The sequence below is a fragment of the Eucyclogobius newberryi genome, unplaced genomic scaffold (genome assembly GCF_026437365.1).
Source record: "Eucyclogobius newberryi isolate DKJ021-1_F unplaced genomic scaffold, fEucNew1.0.hap1 SCAF_22, whole genome shotgun sequence".
Classification (NCBI taxonomy): Eukaryota; Metazoa; Chordata; class Actinopteri; order Gobiiformes; family Gobiidae; genus Eucyclogobius; species Eucyclogobius newberryi.
In genome coordinates, this window is record NW_027315857.1 from 20,459,839 (window position 1) to 20,479,160 (window position 19,322).

A 19,322-nucleotide genomic window follows, 5' to 3' on the forward strand; every position below is an offset into this window, starting at 1 on the left:
TTTTGCATGTTATGGGACCTTTAAAGTCATTGTTATTCTTGTTATGACCCAAATCAAGGGAAACATACTGTATTTTCCGTACTATAAATCGCACCTTTTTTCATTGTTTTGGCCGGACTGCAACTACTTATATTTATACTTATATACTTATACTCCGGAGCGACTTTTTTGTGATATTATTTGATTTCACTCTTGCAACCGCATTTCATACTCCAGTGCGACTTATATATGTTTTTTCTTCTCTATTATGCATTTTTTGACTGGTGCGACTCATAGTCCGGAAAATAGGACACACGAGACCAAATGTTCAAACAATTGATGTAACTTCTGGTTTCACTTCCTTCTCGTATTAAAGCAGGAGTTCAAGAGAAAGAATGAAACACATTTACCACGTTTGCGTTGGTCGCGCTCGTCATAAACGTTTAGTCGTGGTCTCAGTTCATCAGTCATTTAAGTTAAACAGTTGATTAAGATTTCAAAGCTCCGCCGTGTTGGATATGCCGCTCGAATCGCTCAACCTCGATCTGTCTGCTCACTTTTACTGGCGGTTAAATGTTGTGTTTTCAGTATCGTTCGGGCTCATTTTTGCTTTCGGTTGTTTTAAACTCAGATGTGTTCTGAACCAGCTTGTGTTTTTGTTGTTTGTGTTTAAGAAAGCGGCAGATAATTATGAGATGTTTTCTTCTCTCGGCTCCTTCTCGATTGTGACGGTGAATTTTTTGCTGACTTAAATTAAATTGAAATTGAAACCACAAATAAAAATGAAATAAACATGTTTAGAGAGTAGAACATCTATAAAGTATATTAGATGCAGTTTGTCTACATTTGTCTTGTCGTTTAGTACTAGTTATAGTATAATTTGTGCCCGGACGAACTAAAAATAAGTCTCTAAAAAGTCCTGCTGAAAGTGAAAAATAAAGCTTTTATATCTGACTGTTTATGTTAACTTACATCATTATTATGTGTTTTATTAGCTTATTAACTTACTATTTACTTGATCATTCAGAGAGTCGAAGCTAGATTAGAGGAATTGTGATCTATAAAAAGAAAGAAAGTAAAAAAGAACTGTGATTTAATCTTTGGACAATAAGGACCACTTCAAAGCCATTTTTAAAGTATAATTCCTCATTTTCTTTTAGCCTTTTTTCGAAATATCACCATGAACCTCGTACTGTGAGAGTGGGATATTGTTACATAGCTGCTCATCATATATCATGTCACTTTTCCTTGTCAAGGACGCCATTTTGAGGACTTCCTAGCGATAGAATATCTTGCTTTTCTGCTGTAATTTTTCGTCACTAATCATCACAGTTAAACCCTCTTTTATGAATGGATTCCCCGTGTGTGTGTGTGTTTTTGTCTCCTCAAAGTCACCTCCTCGCTGTGTTTTCACCGCGCTGCCTTCACTGACGTCTGCCGTGTCGTAAATCTCACCCTCGCTTTCATATATTGGCCCTGATGTCTCTGCGGAGAAGATGAGAAGACGTTAGTGGACGAGTTATAGCTTAAAAACAATGGTGTGAAAGTGCTAAAGGCGACGCAGAGCCGCCCTTGAGCAGCGGGACGGAGGTGATAGGTGGAATTAGCACATCAACACGGGACGGCAAAGTGCACTGTGTTTACGATCGGCTCCGCAACTACCGTATTTTCCGGAGTAGAAGTCGCTCCGGAGAATAAGTTGCACCAGCCAAAAAAATGCATAATAGAGAAGAGAAAAACATATATAAGTCTCACTGGAGTATAAGTCACATTTAAAATAATAACAGATTAGAGAACATGGTGAATAGGTGTACGTATGCTAACGCTAACACTTGACGCACAGACAGAACTGTGGTAAGTGCATCAGTTTTACCCCAAATCACTAAATCCATTGAATTCTTCTTCCTCTGTGTCACTTCTAAACAACTCCACAAACTCCAGAGGTAGAGGAAGTGCAGAGTCTTCTTCTGCGTCGCTTAGAGCCGAGAGCGCCCTCTTGTGGTTGTCGGTGTGAAAATAATGAATAATATCACATATAAGTCGCTCTGGAGTAAAAGTATAGTAGCTTGTTGTTGGCTTCATTCTGCAGTTAGCGACATCGAGACCAGTGCTGATATCGGTGCAGATACTAACAGAAGATTGACAGACGTTAACGTAATGAGTGCACAAATCATTATTAGCATATTACAATAATATCAACAACTTAATCTTTTAAGAAATGTTGGTAATAACAACGAGGGCCGCGTCGCTTCCTTTCCTCTTCTCGGGTTCAGGAGGCAGATACAAGAGAAACAATTCAGCTGTGTTTGTCTCGATGTTTCAGCACTGATCTGTTCGCTCCAGGTTAGAAGCAGTTAAATTTGTGTTTTCTTGAACATTGAGGTCATATTTAACCTAAAAAATAAACAAGTTTAAAGATAAAAGATTCAAAAGAAATTTAAAAGATTTAAATTCAGTACTAACTCAAACCACAAGGGCCTAGCATGCTAACGGCACACCACTGTTAGCTTCCTGTTTCATGGACCATAAAAATGCTTTATATAATTAGACATAAACAGCACAGCTTACTTTATTACATGATAAATATCCGGTCAAGTCTTGAATTCGCTTTAAATATTCATTTTATATTATAACGTGCAGTATTATGCTTTTTTTTGCAACATTTGTGAGACTTACTTTGTCACAAACCTTTACCCTGGACGAGCCCTTATTTGTCTACATGTAATTTTACCTTTTGTATTGGCTTAACAAAGTCGTCCTTCAGATTTGTAAACATTTGCTTCATCAACACTTCTCCTTTCTCCTCAAACATTAAATATTGAGATTTACTCGGTCATATTTGTTCTGCGTTATCACCAGCTCGAGCGGCTAACGCGGGGACGCTCGATTATCTGTCATCCCTGTCGATGTCCTGGTGAAATATTTACGCAGCTCATGAATATTTTCACAGCGCATATAAATGCTGCCGTGGAGACGTACATGTTCAAACACCCGGAGGACTTTGGCTTTAGCATGTTTCGGTGAATAAAAAAGGCGCTAGCACGAGCCGTAACATGCTCCGAGCGTGTTCCCGTGAGTGCGGCTCGTTTGACAAGAGCTGACTGAACCGTTTTAATGAATTCACACCATCATTAATACTAAAATTATGACCAAAAGGAGAATAGTTTTGTGCTTTGGTGCTTCCACTATGATTTAAGTCAATATATTGCCTCAGTTGTTCTACAGTGTGACATTAAAGGACACATAATTATGCTTTTTTTCAAGCACTAAGTATTGAACTATAACATAAGCGGACCATAATTATTCATTTTGATCCTTGCAAACCACAATTTTGATCTTAAACGGCTTGAAAACAAGATTATTTCCGTTGACTTCAAAACCGATAAGCTCCGCCTCGTCGTGGTTACCATAGCAACCAGAAAAGGTAGCTACGTGACATTTCAGATCACAACATGTGTCACGAAGAGTCTGAGTTTTTCAAATAATCGCAACTGAATTAGAGAGATTGTGGGCGGGGATAGGGGGTAGGTTAAAATAGGGCTTCTCCGAGCACTTGGGCGTCAGTTTCGGGACAATGCACGATTACTTGAACGTGCAAGATTCAAAATATAAGTACGAGTAAACTAATGACGAGGAAACACCGTTGGAACGAGGCGAAACGCTCATTAAAGTTGCATAATACGTCCATTTTAACCCGATCTGTCTTGCATTGATTAAATTGCAGGTGTTTTAATTGCTCAGTCGCAGACCTTTCCTGTAGCTTGGCCAAAGGACGTCAACTGCTTGTCTCCGTGGCGACAGATACGTTCACAATAGTATAACTTTTTCTTTTTAACATTCCAGCCAAAGCAAATGTAACCAGAAATTGCATATTCTGTTTATTGTTTATTTAAAGTGTGTTTTTATCTTATTTAATTAACCAATTTATTATTCGTGCATTATTATTTTAATTTTGATTTAAATTATTTTTTATTATTTGTTTTAACATTTTTTTTTTTTCTTTTTTTTTTTTAATTGTTTAATTTTGGATTTTTTGGCGGATTTTTTTAAAATTTTATTTGTATTTTGCTATTATAAATGTAGAAAGAAAGTTCAGAGTTTGTGAATCTTATTATCTTATTCACTGACAGCGGCAACAAACTGAGAAATGTCACATGTTGCACCTTTTCTATAAGTACGATGTATTCTGTCCCTTCAGCCAAACTAATCCTATTCACGACATGTTTTATGATTCTTGGATGTTATTCACCTTATTAGAATTGAATAGAATCTGAATTTATTTCCAATTAAGGCCAAGTCGAGCGCACATTTCTGCCGCGGCGCTTTATGACAAACGCTGTCATTAAAACGCGTCTTCGGTCACTTTCTCTTTGGTTCTGTTTAGTGCATAAATCTAATTAAAATAAATCCACTTCCCTCTGCGGCGTCGTGAGCAGATAGTTCTTCTCTAATTGGCAGCGGATGGCATTGTTTTGAGTCGGAGAAAAAAGAGGGAGAAACTGTCGATACTTGGACTTAAAGTTGCTTAAAGTGTATTTCAATATTGCACATTATGGATTTGTGAATGTTTTAATTATGATTCAGAGGCAGCGGGAGCAGTTAGCAGTTCAAACATCACCTACGAGGGTCCACTGTGTATTACAAGCGTCAATCAAACTTTCTTTCTTATTTTTCTGGAGGCAAAATGAAGTATACTGCAGTACGCTTCAAAGATAATGTAGATCAGATCAGAATGCTAACGATTTTGAGTCTTTATACAACAAAAATGAGCAACAATTTAGATTTTTTACGGGGTAGAAATGTCAGTTTGTATGAGTTTCTATGACAAAAAAAGCCTCACAATTGTATTTAAACTTCATCAAAAAGAGCAATTTAGTTTGTAGATGACATGGAAACATAAGTCTTAAGTATTTGTCCAAAAATCGGAATAAATCTCATAAAATTTTAAAAAGTGGTATTAATAATACACAATAATAAAGTGTTTAAACAGGTTCTGATCTGAGGTGTGACAAAACCACCTACATTTGTCATAATTTGGGATATTCTGAGGATTTTCCAAGTTTCCTCTTCTCTTTTACCTCAATTTTGGAATTTAGAATAATTTTACAATTTTTTTTAAAAGAGCAACACATCAATTCGTAGTTTATTCAATTTATTTATTTAATTCATTTGTTACATTTGTACGCTCACAAATTCTGCGCTCTTACTGTGAAGGGGCTCATCTGCTTGTCTCGCGTTCGCTGTGGAACACTACGAGCAAAGCATTAACGTCGCCATGGAGACGAGGGTTGGGCTGCACCTTTAATTTTACAGCCAACTCATTTAAAGGCACAGTTTCCGTACATTTCTGATGAGAGCCTTGGATTATTGATCTTGGGGTGAAAAAATAAAAATAAAATAAAATCCATATTCTACATTTCTGTCATTGTCAGCCTCTCCTGCTCCGTTTATAATATTAAAAATACTAAATTGTGTTTGTTTTATTCTTCATCAAAAAGAGCAACTGGAGGTTAAGTTTGTAGATGACATGGAAACATAATGTCTTGAGTATTTGTCCAGTAAAATCTAAAAAAATCAGGCTGAATCTCATATTATAATTTATTTAATTTATTTTTTTAAATGATAGTAATAGATCACAATAGTGTGTGTTCTGATCTGAGGTGACAAAACCGCCTTGATTTGTCATATTCTGAGGTTTTTCCAATTTTCCTCTTCACTTTCCGCCTCCATTCTTCAAATTTTCTTTTAAAACCCTAACTCTAGAAGAAAAAAAAACAAAATCGTGTTCATTTTTACACTCGTTAAATGACATCTTCAGTGTTTCCCGCTGATAATTCATTCTTTTACTCGTCTGCTCTTTTCAGCTGGTTTTATTACCTCTGACCTTTGTGGATTTATAATAATAATGATAAAATAACACAGTTGGGACTCGGGAGCAACGTTCAAGCTGTTTTTTTATGCCTTCGTATTCCATTTTCTCCCCGACAAATGGATTTTAGCTGAAATACATGATCTATTCTTCCTTTTATGGAGTGTGGAAATACAGTGTGGCTCGCCCGGTGCTCGTGTCACGATGGAAGTACTTTCGGGAAGGTACTTTATGAATATTAATCAGTTCCACATGGCTAGTTGTTGTAGTAGCCCCAGTGTGACGGTCTTGGGCGCTCGATTATTACGTTATTGTGCCCGAGCTTGACCTTCGTACAGCGTGATGTAACATGAGTCATTATTTACTTATGTGTTAAACGTGTAATATATGAATCAAGAACGTTTTATTAAAGACATTAAAATTTCAACCGTCTCAAATGACACAAGAGCAGCAAGAGAAAAGAGCCACAAGTAAACAAATAAGTAAGTCAATAAATAAATAAGTAAGTTAATAAGTAAGTCAATAAATAAGTGAGGAAGTAAATAAAAGAGGAAATACAAACATTAATTAATAAGTAAGTAAATAAATAGATACGTATGACAAATGCCGGTTAGTAAAGAAATAAGTAAGGAAATAAATGAGGAAATAAATACATAAATCAATAAGTAAGTAAATAAATAAGTAAGTAATTTGATAAGTAAATTAAAGTAAGTATAAATTTAAGTAAGTGAATAAGTAATTAAATAAGTAAGTAAGCAAATAAATATGTAAAAATAAGTAAACAAATATGTACGTAAATAAGTAAGTAAAAATAAGTATACAATTTAGTAAGTAAATAAATAAATAAGAAAATATGTATAAAATGATGTAAGTATATAAATGAATAAGTAAATCAATCAATCAAACGTAAGTAAATAAATAAATCAGTAAATAGTGCACATTTAAGCACGTAAACTGATGTATGTGCACATCAGCGCGCTCAATACAAATCAATACAAATCTTATCTCCACAAACTGTCTCCGAGATGGATTTCTCAGGCCTTTGAGCTCCACTCGTCTCCTTAAGTATTCACTACATTTATCCATTTCATTTAACGTCCCTCATGTTTTCCTGGAACAGACCTCTCCACCTTGAGATAACGTTTACATGATTCGTTATATCGCCGGAGTATGCAAAACACGCATCAAGCAACACGCTGCGGCATCTTAAATAACCCAGGAATATCACAGAAACAAAATCAAGATGAATACTCTGCTTTTTATTTCATCTAGATCGTCCATTTGGCATTGAAGTGGTTAGTTAAGCATTCACATGTCCTTCTGTAAAACTGTGTCGGACAAAGTTAACGTGTGAAGTGCTTTTTTTTAACGTCTGGAGCCTCGGGGCCCGAAGTCTGTCGCCTTTTCAACGCGTTTTCATATTCCAGCGCGTCGTTAAACTTAACCGGCTCCGCGCGGCGCTTCATTCGCTTTAATAAAGGCCAGAGAAAGCGATGAATGCGGTCAATAATCGAGTAAAGGCGCGGTCACGCTTTGTTTAACCGCGGTTTCATCCTGATATAGTCCTGGGTTTAGTTCTGCCGTTTAGTCGCAACGGCGATGTGAAGAGAAGAGACATTTATGAAGTAATATTAAACAAAAAAACGAAATAAATGATCGATCCTGTAAAGGTTTGTTAATAAAAGCGTTCAAAGTGCCGTTGGTGAAGTGGAACATAGTGCGATTTAAGCGAAGGAACTGGGATTAACCTCAGAATGTGACGAAATATGAAAAATCGATGTGGTTTTGGTGAACGAAAACCACTCAGACGTGTTCATTACGAGGTTGTTAACGACGCCGCACCACAAACGACACTTTTTGTGACGCTCGAATACACTGTCGAGGCTAGAACACAGTATTTCTACCATCGTTTTTTAGTAGAGAAGCAAAGTAACTGACATTTCAATCGTGGAAATTCATCATCAGCGCTTATTTCTTTGTAGTTTTTGAGGATTTTGAACATCTATATTGACTGTACTTTATTGATTAAAACTCCAAGACAACACCAGGAACAGGACCAAACGAAGTCCACACAAACCAAGACCAATATCACATTCTTAAATAGATATACCGTATTTTCTGGACTATAAGTCGCACTGGAGTATAAGTCGCACCAGCCAAAAATTGCATAATAGAGAAGAAAAAAACATATATAAGTTGCACTGGAGTATGAAATGTGGTTTCAAGTGTGAAAATAACAAATATTATCACATATAAGTTGCTCCGGAGTATAAGTATATAGGTATAAATATAAGTATAAGTTGCACCCTGGCCAAAACTATAAAAAAAAAAAGGTGCGACTTATAGTCCGGAAAATACGGTACGTAATAAAGTGTAGTTCTGCTCTTTTTACTGAAATGTACTAGATTCCGACCACGAAAGCAGAGAACTACATGTAACTCGTACACAGAAACAGGCGCAGGACCTGTTCAGACGCGGGTGACGGGGTTGAGCGAAGGTGTGAGGATGCAATGACGAAGTGAGGAACGGTGTGAGGAAGGAAAGAAGGAAGGAAGGAAGGAAGTGATGGAGGAAAGAAGTGATGATGGGTGAGTCAGAAGGAGACGGTTTAGTCACTGAAGCTGTGAACGGGTTCGGCAGACGGGCAAAAAACGAACAGGTGCTCGAAGTGGTCTGGAGCACCCTGTCACTTTCCTGTACCTGCGCGTCGTCACGGAGATGTCGCGGCATCGCCTTGAAGGGTCCGCCGGACGTCGAACTGGCTGGGGTAGAGGTGAGAGAGAGAGAGCGAGAGAGCGAGAGAGAGGAGGGGATATAAAGAGGAGGAGAGGAAGATGTGAGAGAGAACGAGAAGGGGGGAGATAAAGGTCAATTTGGTTAGGCAAGGAAAGAGAGGGAGAAGGAACAACTAGATGGAAGAGGTAGAGGATGGTAGAGAGGGGAAGAGAGAGAGACAGTGAGAGGAAGGTAGAGGGAGAGAAGGAGAGCGGGAAAGAGAGACGGGAAGGTAGAGAGGGAAGGAGAGAAAGAGGAAGTTTGAGTGGGAAAAGGTAAGAGAAAGTGGGAGCAAGGTAGAGAAGGAAAGAGGGAGAGGGAAAGAGAGAGAGGAAGGTAGAGGGAGAAACTTAGAGAGGGAAAGAGGGAGAGGAAGTTAGAGAGGTAAAGAGAGATAGAATGTGGGAGAAAAATAGAGACGAGGCAGATATGGAGGGCAAGAGAGAGAGAAAAGGGAAAGAGAGAGGGATGTTGGGCAAGGGGAGAAAAGATCCAAAAAGAGATGGAGTGAGAGAGAGTGAGAGAGAGAGAGAGAGAGAGAGAGAGAGAGAGAGAGAAAGAGAGCTCGATAAAGGAAGTGAGAAAGAGCAAAAAAGCGAAAGAAGAAAGGAAATGAGAGAAATGGGGGCGATAAGAGGTAAAGGAAGAGAGAAGAAGGGGAGGGGGGAATAGAGAGAGAGAGAGAAGCAAAAACGTGCTGAATCACACTCACTGCAGTAAAAAGAGAGAGGATTAATACGGCAGCGTCATTACGTCCGACTCGGGGAGAAGGAAGTCAGCGTGTCCGGCCTCGTCCTCTCGTCATTTCTTTACCGTGAAAGTTCCGCAGTACGGCATTTAACGTGTCGCTTTAGCCTTTCTCTCACTGTTTTATTGCTCAAAAATGCCATGAAAAACTGTGTTCCTAAATCAAAAACATGCGTTGTTATTGTGCGCAGGGCCGCCTCTCCGCAGACTGGACCTGTAACTTGCTCTACACTAGACATTATAGATTATTGCGACGTCCTCGGAGGCAGTGTCATCAGTTTGTCCATAAAAAGATAAGACATTATGATATACGTGAGTCATATTGAAACATTATTGACGCAGTGTCATTCAGATTTAATTTAATTTAATTCAAAAAGAACAATATTTTAAGATCTGTATCACAACCAGGGCTGTGCTTTTGTGACTATATTATTACTATAGTATTTTCATAACAATATAATACGACAATATTATGTCCAACAGGAATGCGTTCAAAATGTATTCGTAGTTAAGGGTTTTAGTATCAGACGAATGTGAAATTACCGTAAATGACCCACTAAAATGTAATACCATATTTTCCGGAGTATAAGTCGCACCAGCCAAAAAATGCATAATAAAGAAGAAAAAACATATATAAGTCGCACTGGAGTGTAAGTTGCATTTTTTGGGGGAAATTTAAAATAACAGATGAGAGAACATGGTGAATAGGTGTACGTATGCTAACGCTAACACCTTCAGCTACATGAGGCACAGACAGAACTGTGGTAAGTGTCTGGTATGTTAACGTAACATATGAACAGTTATTCAGATAACTATAGCATAAAGAACATGCTAACAAGTTTACCAAAGCATCAGTTTTACCCCAAATCACTAAATCCATTGAATTCTTCTTCCTCTGTGTCACTTCTAAACAACTCCACAAACTCCAGAGGAAGAGGAAGTGCAGATTCTTCTTCTGCGTCGCTTAGAGCCTAGAGCGCCCTCTTGTGGTGGTCAGTGTGAAAATAACGAATAATATCACAAATAAGGCGCTCTGGAGTATAAGTCGCACCCCGGCCAAAACTATGAATAAACGCATAGTTGACTTATGGTGCGGAAAATACGGTATGACTTTACACCCTTAGTTTTTGTCTTTGTTTTTATGATTTTTTTTTCATTATAACCAATTATCTGTCCACCCATAATGGCAATGTTATTTATGTTATTGTTGAAGTTATAAAGACACACGTATGAGGAAAAACACCACTTATTTGTGTGTGCTCGCTAATTGATACTACGGGAAAACGGGAAAGTTTGATTGGCAGCTTCGGGCATTTTTGACACATTGGCATAATTTTGGTCCTTTACGATTCAAACGTGTGTTATCGTCTTCAAGTTTCTCCATCTGTTTGAAGAGGAAGAGTTTGTTTTGGTCATTAACTTGTCATCAAACATCCGTCTCTTTGATGACGACGCGATGTGAATTTCCCGTCTTCAAATCGCAGTTTTTTTTTCTCTTAACTCGCCCCCAAATTGCCTTCCCGTTGCCGTTCGTCGCCCGCCGTTCTCTCGCAAACACTCAAACGACTTACTTTGTAAAGAAAAGAGCTGTGAAGGAGAAGTAAACACATTATCTTAGACAGACAAGTGGAGTATCTTTGTGATGAATGGCAGCGATCGGCGCCTTCGCAAAGAGGCGCTCGCCGTCAACCCAGATGGAGATGTTTAAACGTTGTTGGTTTTTGTTTTTTTATGCGCATCAGGATTTGAGCTACCGTCAGATTTATAAATAACAGACGTATTACCGAGCAATCATTCCCATGGAGTAAGACGTTCTCAGCATTGAAATAAATAAATAGATAAATAAAATAAGTGAATGAAATAAACTGAAATAAACTGAAATAAACTAAATTAAATAAATTAAATAAATTAAATAAATTAAATAAATTAAATAAATTAAATAAATTAAATAAATTAAATAAATTAAATAAATTAGATTGATAAATTATATAAATTAAAATAAATGAATTTGATACATACAATAACATTAATTAATTAATGAAGTGATAAAAATTTAATTAAATATTATATAAAATAAAGTAAAAATATAATAATAAATATAATACAATAAATAATCAAATAAAATGTAAATAAAATAAAGTCTTGAAACTAATTTAAGCCTTTTCATGGGTTTCAGCTTCCCATTATGCAACATTGTGGCCCTTTTCCCATTCAAAACACACATACATTAGTTTTAAATTGGTAATGACTATGCCAACTGCACACATTTCTCATCATCCAGAATCTCATGGACATGTTACAAATCAGCCTTAAGAAGTAAATAATTAAATAATAGACCTCCTTCCTAATAATACAGTATGTAATGCTGAGGCAGGATGTTCTCCGTTCACCTACACCTCTAGAGAAGGGCAATATTGGAAAAAATGTAACATATATCTTATTTATTGTTTATCCCGATGATAAACAGACACAATTTTAGCAAGTATTGGAGCTGAAGTGTATATTCAGACCCTCCCAGCCTGCCCCATTTAAACCCTTGTGCAGTTGGATCGCCCGCGTTCAGTCCGTGCAGCGCTATAAATCTAACCTGTCATGCCCATAATTGCAACGTCTTCAGCGCGCCAAATAACCCAAGTAATAAAGCCTTCTAAATGCTTCTTCTCGTTTGCGTTCGAGTCTCTCCCTATTAGAGATAACGCTGAAAGCTGTTGTTGTTTTGGCTTGTTTCTTTGTTTTTTAATTGGCTCTATTTGCAGGCTTTTTGTTGTTGTAATTTGTATCCTATTTCAATTTTAATCTAATATTGCATAACAGTATTATTGGTACCTCTTACCACTTGAGGTGAGTGTGAACCAGTTTAACTCAATCATAAAATCTGTATTATAGCCACTTTTTTGAAGAATACTTTGAAAACATATAAAGGTACAGAATGGTGAATACCTGCATTAGAATGTCACAATACTGTCACTTTGCATGTTTGTTTGTTATGTATTTATTTAATAGAAAAAATGGTACATGCAAAAGCCATAGGGGTGGACGATATGGACACAAATTAATATTTTTTTATCGATAGTCGGACAATTTTATGTCAATCCAATCTTTAAACGTATTAGTTGAGGCTTAATTATCAAACAAATGTGAAATGAACCACAAAAGTTCAATAATGTCACATTATTACCTTATTTGAAAGTTTACAACATCACTTTTTCTATTTTTATTTTTAATCAGCTCTTTTGTTACATTTCTTTTTAAATTATAAACAATATACTAGATTAAAAAAAATAATAAAAAAAAATATGATATAATATTTTTTATTTTTCTCATTAATGTTGTGCTCTTTAAATCATGATTGTTGATTCTGTTGATTTTTGGAAAGTAACTGTTGACTGAATGATATAAATGTACCGAAATACAGTTTTTATTTACAGATATATATATATATATATATATATATATATATATATATTACAGAGGAAATGACTAAACATAAGTCATATTCAGCCCTGTCCTCGCTCCGTTCTCCGCTTTGTGCACTTTTCAAACACTCGTGTCTCTCTTGTCATTCAGTTCTTGTTTTGTTCGGAGACGGTTGACAGAGCGACCCACGCGTCCCGATTGTTGCCGCTCGCTCACCGTTTGCCGAGTGCGCGCGACCGCGTTAGCTTAGTGCTACGCTCCCGCTAACAAACCCCCCGCGCCAGATCCGCCACAGTCTGCCGCCTTTGAGCCTCTCTCCAATATGACTTTCTGATTCATTTCTCACTGCGACGTCGACTCGGAACACAACACGAGCAGCTTGTCGAGGCGTGAAAGTGGCAGGTTTCATTCCCGGGGCATGTCCTCGCTGTGATTCAGAATCAAATTCAGATAACTTTATTAATCCGACCAACGGGCAATTAGTTTGAGCGCACGGGAACAGCCAAACATGAAATATGGATGATAATGGATCGATTCTGAAAAGAGGGGAGCTGTAACGTCGCCTGATAAAGAGTGTTTCTGTGTTTGATTGTCTGTTCAGTTTGTGAGCTTTGCAAAGGTCTTCTCTGTCATAGTTTTAGTTTTGCATTTTTCAATCAAAATAAAATAGAACAATCCATTTGTGGCAAGACGAGGGTGATGCAGGAATTTACATTAATATTTTAGCTCAAGGGATAGATAAAAACACCAACAACGCCACCTGGGATAGGCCCAGGACCGAAATTAAAAGCGAAGGACACGCGGGTTCGTTATTGGCAGACACTTGGTTCAGTTTAGACATAATTTTATGATATTTTCAGTCAAATGTAACATTCAGGTCAGTTCCCAGTCACTTACGGAGCCTGCCACACCAAGTGCAGGACCGCCACGTCACACAGTACATTTACAGTAAAATAAAACAAGACAAAAGCAAAAGAAAAGAAAACAAAAACAAGACTAAACACAAGACAAGACTAAAGACACAAGACTAAAGATAGCAGGTCGTCCTCAGTGCCGTCGCTCCACGCAGCAGCTTCATCGATCTCCCATTACCACTTTCCTGGCGCACCACGCCTCAATCCACAGGCTTTACGCCAAACAGCCGGGGCATATGACAGCGAAACCGACCAAACATGGATGAGAACGTGACCGACAGCGTCACGCGTCAGGAGCGACCGCACTAAAGAAGCCACAGTAGGTTAAGGATTAAATTAAAATAATAATAATAATAATAATAACTTTTATTTATATAGCGCTTTTCAGTGACCCAAAGACGCTGAACATAATAAAAAAGGGGGGGTATTTACAGACAGGGGGGGACAGCACGTACAATACACATTAATATACAGATAAAATGAAGACAGACGAAGTAGAGAGAAAAAGATGGGGATGTAACAGGGGGTAGAAGAGTAGGCAATGGGGTAGAGGAGGCTAGGGGTAGGGGAGGTCATAGGCTTGGGTGAAGAGGTATGTTTTTAGGCGGGATTTGAATGTTGTGAGTGAGGGAGAGTGGCGGACAGGTTGGGGGAGGGAGTTCCAGAGTCGGGGTGCTGTTCGGGAGAATGCTCTGTCGCCAAAAGTTTTGAGTCGGGATGTTGGTGCAGTCAGGGTGAGAGAGGAGGAGGATCGGAGAGCTCGGGAGGGGCGGTGGGGGATGAGGAGGTCAGACAGGTAGGGGGGGGCAAGGTGGTGAAGAGCTTTGAAGGTGAGGAGGAGTATTTTAAAGTTTATGCGCTGCTTGATGGGGAGCCAGTGGAGAGAGCGGAGAACGGGAGTGATGTGATCACGGGACCGGGTGTGGGTGAGGAGGCGGGCAGCGGAGTTTTGGACCATTTGGAGTCTGTGGAGGGAATGGGAGGAGATGCCAGTGAGGAGGGAGTTGCAATAGTCGAGGCGGGAGGAGATGAAGGCATGGATGAGGGATTCAGCAGCGGGGAGGGTGAGGCAGTGTCGGATTTTGGCGATGCGGCGGAGGTGGAAGTATGAGGTCTTGACGATGTGGCTGACATGGGGAGTGAAGGAGAGGGTGGGGTCCATGATGACACCGAGATTGCGTACCAGGGTAGAGGGGGTGACTTAAATTATCAGTCTCTGTCCATGTCATACCTGAGGACGACAGGAACCCAACCCTCAGCGCAAACCCGGAAGTGACAGCAGTGTCAAAGGCCAGAGAGAGAGCTAGAGAAAGCCCCCTGGCGGCAGAAAATGGCAGGCGCGCACTGCCACACGTTGTTAGTTAAAAATCCCCTTGCCCAAAAGCTTTGACGTCAGGATCCACATAAAAGTATTAAAGCGTTTTTGAAAATATAATATTTGTCAGTTTTAGAGTCAGGAGCAACGTGGAATTACATGATGTGAGTTTTAAAAATATAACCAAGGCTTGAAAAACAAACAAGTACGGGTGTAATAATTAGTCAAAATATTGATTTATTGTGATACTAAATTTGGTCATACAGTATCAATATTGTGGCCTGCTTTTACACAATTATTTTGGGACTGTACTAACATTTATCACTTATTTCGAGAAAGGAAACTTGTAAAATCTGTTTTGCCAGCACAGTTACATTGTAAAAGCATCTATTCAGGTGAACATGAGACCACAGCACTTTCTCTGCAGCTAATGCTACGTTAGCTTTACTGTATTGCAATGAGTTAAAAATGAATTTGTTCTGTTTTTCACGTTTTAAGAAGTAAATATCAGGTACAGCGCCTTTAAGTTTGTACAAGTTGTAGTTAAACAAATAAAAACTGTTGTGAAAATGCATAGAGTTACAAAAATGGTGTTCTATCTCAGAAAATCATGTACAATATGGAATTGTGAGGGGCCCTTGTGATTCCCAGCCCTGCTTTTAAATCTGATATTTAATTTGACCCTATTAAGTCTTGCGGAAGCTTGGTTACCTAACTCCACTGCTAAAATACTTTTCATGAATTAACTCGTGAGATTATACCAGTTTCGATGTCAGGGCTTATTATCTTAATACTATTATCTACATTGCCCTTGGGTAAATTCAAATTGGTTGCGCTTTCTCCATCTCCTGTGATCATTTCCCTTCGCGTCGTCCCAATATCATTCTCCTTTTACTGCATAACATAAGACATAAAATAAAACAAAAAAAAAACATTTGTGTACATTACAGCACCATGTTTTTATCCACGCAAGTAATGGACCGCGTCGATCACATATGACACATGTTAGCGCATTAGCATTCACGTCTCATGCCTGGCTGGATTGAATTAGCGTTAGCGTAGCTCCGGGGGGGTTAGCATAGCGCGGCGGGTCGGCACAGGAGACGAGGACGGAGGAGCGCGCGTGGAGTTAGAGGTGAAATTGAATTAGCTCGGCGTAGCATATTTCCCAGTTTAGCAGTCTGGGCTCGTCGGTCAGGTATCGGATTAGCCGCGGAGAGGCTAATGAAGAGCGGCGACCCGAGCAGACGCTGTTACGCGAGATGCCCAGGGTTTGAGAGTGTCAGTGACCGGTAAAACACAGGTAATAGGCTAGATAATAATTACAGCTGAAACAAGGTACTCCATTAATCACAACGAATCCATTATTAAGATAAGCATCAGCCGCTTTAGTAATCAAATAGTCTCTTTTTTGTTTTGTTCGCTGTACACGGACTCTCTCCTGCTGAGAGAACACGTTTTATGACTCAGATGGAGCAGGAATTACTTCAAAAAGATACAAGAAGCACGAGCAATGAGGGTTTTGATCAGTTTTTGTCTGTAATTAAACTTTATGGGGATGTCCTCAAGTGGCTTCACGCTAGCTTCATCCGGAAAAATGTACGATTCATGGGCATTTCAACTACTCTATTAATTAAGCCTTTATAATAAAGTATACGGTGTGGAATATTTAGAAATGATTGAACTGAATCAATAAATATAGTTCTTAAAGTTCTTAAAGCCACAAATTTATACTAGAAATATGGAAAAATAATTAGATTTTTATTTACAGTCATTCTGCTCAGTAAATACAAGTTGGATGTTTTATTAGTTCATAGTTTAAAATTGCTTGCTAATTTGTTTTCACGTGCCGAGTTCGAGAGCTTTGATGAAAAAGTACGAATCAATTAACAGAGATTGTCCTTTTGATTATTCAATTAGTTGTTGGGATCAAATTTGACCAAGATAACGTCAGTTTTTAGTTGAGGCCATAATGACTGAGAATATTTTTAGACAAAATGGCTTCACCATAAACAAAAAAACAAATTTTCATATTTTCTGAATCATTTTGATGAAATTCCTGCACTGAGCAGATAAGGAATAATCAAGGACCAAATGTGTTGACAATGATTCCAATAAAATATTTGAGTTGTCATTAACTCATTTAAGTCCTAAAGTTAGCATATTGTGTGTTGAAAGGTTAAAATGACTTAATTTCAGGATATTAATCTTAATTTCAATAGTTTTGCTGAGTTACTGACTTATTTATTAAATGCACCCAGGTTATATTACTTGTTTCCTGAAATTTTGAACTCTTTTTACTTGTCATGTTAAGCCAAATTAGCTTATTTAAGCCCTAAAGTTAGCATATTGCGTGTTGAAGAGTTAAAATGACTTAAATTCATGATATTAACCTTAATTTCAATAGTTTTGCTGAGTTACTGAGTTATTTACTAAATGTACAAACTCTTTTTAATTCATTACTTGTCATGATCAGCCAAATTAACTGATTTAAGCCCTAAAGTTAGCATATTGCGTGTTGAAGAGTTAAAATGACTTCAATTCAGGATATTAATCTGAATTTCATTAGTTTTTCTGAGATACTGAGTTATACGACTTGCTTCCTGAGCTTTCAAACTCTTTTTAATTCATTACTCGTCATGTTCAGCCAAATTAGTCACAGATAGAACCTAAAACAAGAACACTTTGCTCCATTCATAAATAAATCTTCCTGATGTTATATTTTGGCTCCGGCAACCATCAGAACAGCGCCGCCCACTCTCCTCTCTCCTCTTTCACCTCCCGCTCAGACCTTACATAACTCCGTGATTCAACCGGTCCCGTTTTATTCCCCCCCCCCCGCCGCCGCCGCCCCGCAAACCCCCCTCAACCCCCGCACCTGCCCCTCATCCCTCCCGGCCCGCCGCTAAATCCGCCCCGCATTGACCACCGACCGCTCCCACGGGACGTTTCCCCGCCACGGTTTCGGCCTCGTTTCTTCACTTTCCCGACCGGTCAATTTGAACGCATTTCCGAACGTGTACGACGCAAACGGAGCGGAGGGGGGAATGAAAAACAGCGGTATAATTTATTTGGAGACGGGCGCAGCCTTATTAGCATGCTGCTGCCATGGCAACAGAGACACAGAGAGAGAAAGAGAGGGAGAGGAAGGAGCGATAGGGAATTGTTAGGAAACGGGGAAAGGAGGAAAGAGGGAGGTCCAGGCTCCTACAGAGGGAACTTGTACGGTTTTATATTACGGGCTACAGGTTTTTATTGCGGCTGGATGTGAGGAATTAAATAAAATGAATAAATAAAATGACTTAAGAATGATGTGATGTTGACAGCCTTTTCTTTGGCAGTGTTCGAATGTGAATTATTTTATATTTTGAGGAGAACAGAAGCGAAACAGGTCTTTTAAGTACAAAATAAGCATGATTTAAACACCATTTTAGTTGCTGGATCGTTGATTTATGAATTGATTGATTGATTGATTGATTGATTGATTGATTGTGTGATTGATTGATTGTCTTTTTTTCAAACCGAACATATAATCATAAAGAAACATAAAACATTTCAATAAAATCCAGTACCTAAAAGAAAGACAGAACATGATTAAAGTTACAATGTATTTAATCCCGCCCCCAGTTCGTTTTCATGTTCACACATAATCTGACCGTTTGTGCCGCTGTTTACACAAACTGTACCTACATCTTTTTAATCAAATGAATAGCGTATTTTCCAGAGTATAAGTCGCACCTGCCACAAAATGCATAATAGAGAAGAAAAAAACATATATAAGTCGCACTGGAGTATGAAATGCAGTTGCAAGTGTGAAAATAACAAATAATATCACATATAAGTCGCTCCGGAGTATAAGTATGAAACTATGAAAAAAGGTGCGACTTATAGTCCGGAAAATACGGTATAGTTTGATGTTGTCTGCTCACTGTGAAAAGCAAGAGCTGCAACGATCCTGTCAATTTTGTTTATTCCTAACAAGATATCCACCATTCATTAAAAATGTATAGAACCCATCAATATTATATGATGACATAAATGTGTTTAAGTAATAAAACACGATATACACTGCTGCCTGGGCAAAATAAAAACAATTCTTCAACTGGAACAATAGAAATAAGGAGCGAGTGGCAGCGAGCGGCTTCTCATTTCTGAAACAACCGCGTGGAAAGACGAATCCCGCGGTCATGGAGGAGATGTCGTGTGTTTCGAGAAGGGTCAAATCATTGGCGTCGCGGTCCGGTCAGATGTTAGATCATCGCGCCGCCTGGTTCCACAGGTTCGCCGCTACGTGTCAGTCCTGTAC

The 19,322-nt window shown here is 38.5% G+C and overlaps 1 protein-coding gene across 1 annotated transcript in view; it reads left to right on the top strand.

Annotated features, from left to right (window-relative positions):
* trpc5a (transient receptor potential cation channel, subfamily C, member 5a) overlaps positions 1-19,322 on the top strand; it is a 77,840-nt gene that overhangs the window by 12,472 nt on the left and 46,046 nt on the right. The window lies entirely within an intron of this gene.